Raw genomic sequence first — 1,984 nt, forward strand, 5'->3', positions numbered from 1 at the left:
ACCAAATTTGCAGAAAAAGATAATAACTCAAAACTCAAAATAAAAACGGATATCAGTTTCAAACTTCTGGATTATTCCAACATTTTCCCCCGTAATCCAGAAGGTGTTATGTGCTTTACTCCCAGCTGATCTCGCATCTCTTCAAATTTAATCTTGCGCATTAATTTCGTAAGAATGTCTGCCCATTGTTTTTGATTGCTCACATGTTTGACTATAATGTCTCATTTCTCGATACGTTCCCGTATAAAATGGAACCGCATGTCAATGTGCTTGCTCCACCCGTGAAACACCGGGTTCTTCGTCAAAGCCAATGTAGACTTGTTGTCTACATGCAATGTTGCTGGACTAATCTTGCTACCTTTTATCTCATTAAGCAATCTTCTGATCCATATTCCTTGACACATTGCTGACGTAGCAGCCATAAATTCAGCCTCACATGAAGATAAAGCAACACTTTGTTGCTTGTGAGAACTCCAGGTTACCAAATTCTCATTTAGATAAAATGCGGTCCCCGTTGTACCTCTCCTATCATTTACATCTCTAGCAAGATTACTATCATTGTAACCGGTAATTATGTTCTCTTCATTTCCTCTAGCATATGTCAAGCCAAAATCAATTGTACCTTTCACATACCTCAAGATTCTTTTCACGACTTGAAGATGCACATCTGTGGGCTTCTCCATGAACCTACTTACCATCCCGACAGCATACGAGATATCGGGTCGCGTGTGAGTTAAATATCTTAAACCACCCACGATACTTCTATATTCTGTTGGGTTTACCGGGTCACCTTTTTCCCTTTTGCTTAACTCCAACTTAGGCTCCATCGGATATTTAGATGGGTTACATCTACCATTCCCGTCTTTGTAAGTAACTTTCTTGCATAGGTTGTCTGCTTTAGTGTAATTTCACCCTCTCGTTGAACCACTTCTCTCCCGAGGTAGTACGATAATGTTCCCAGATTGCTCATTTCAAATTTCCTTTTCATTTGAGCTTTGAGCTCTTCCACTTCAGCATCACAATTACCTGTAACAATCAAGTCATCAACGTATATTCCAACGATTATTAGTTTTCCATCCCTATTCTTTGTGTAAACAGCATGCTCTTGAAGACACTTCACAACCAAGACCTCTCAAGCATTAGTCTAAACGAGCATTCCAGGCCCTTGGTGTCTGTCAAAGTCCATAAAGAGCCTTTTACAACTTGTAAACTTTTCGGGGTTGATCACATTTCACGAATCCTTTCGGTTGGGATACATAAACTTCTTCTTCCAAATCTCTATTTAAAAATGTAGATTTCACATCGAGATGATGCACTTTCCATCCATTTTTTCCCAAGAGAGCAAGTAAAATCCTTACTGTTTCTAGTCGTGCAACGGGCGCAAACACTTCATCGTAATCTATTTCGTGCTTCTGGACATAACCTTTCACCACTAATCTAGCCTTGTGCTTTATCACATTGCCATTTGGGTCCATTTTTAATTTATAAACCCATTTAAGTCCAATGGGTCTGCGACCTGGTGGTAAATCAACCAGGTTCCAAGTATGGTTTCTTTCAATCGCATCCAATTCACTTTTCATCTCCTTGACCCAATTTTCATCTTTTGTAGCCATGGAATATGATGTGGGTTCATTGACATCTTGTAAGAATAATAACTCGTCACAATCATTATAAACATCAGTTAAAACACGGTACCTTGCCGGAGTTTCTCTTCCTGTTGAGTTTGTTAAAGAAGCACACGAACCATCCGAGCTACCTAGTTCCACGAGTGTAGAAAAAGGTTCTAGGGTTGACTGCACCTATTCATGGAAGGGTGTTTGGATAAAGTTTTCAGTTACGCTCTCAGATTGTAATGGTGTGGAATATTGATTTTCTGATTTAACATCATGCATTGGTGAGTTGTACTCTTCAAGAACAAAAGTAGCTCCTTGAGTAGGCTGGTACTTTATTGTTTCAACCCACAACCAACATCTATCTTCTTCAA

At 39.4% G+C, this 1,984-nt stretch overlaps 1 pseudogene; it reads right to left on the minus strand.

Moving 5' to 3' along the window:
• Positions 1-221: 221 nt before the first annotated feature.
• LOC145040205 (secreted RxLR effector protein 161 pseudogene) lies at positions 222-827 on the minus strand (annotated as a pseudogene).
• Positions 828-1,984: the final 1,157 nt, after the last annotated feature.

This window comes from Lactuca saligna, chromosome 4, assembly GCF_052625555.1.
Source record: "Lactuca saligna cultivar CGN05327 chromosome 4, ASM5262555v1, whole genome shotgun sequence".
Classification (NCBI taxonomy): Eukaryota; Viridiplantae; Streptophyta; class Magnoliopsida; order Asterales; family Asteraceae; genus Lactuca; species Lactuca saligna.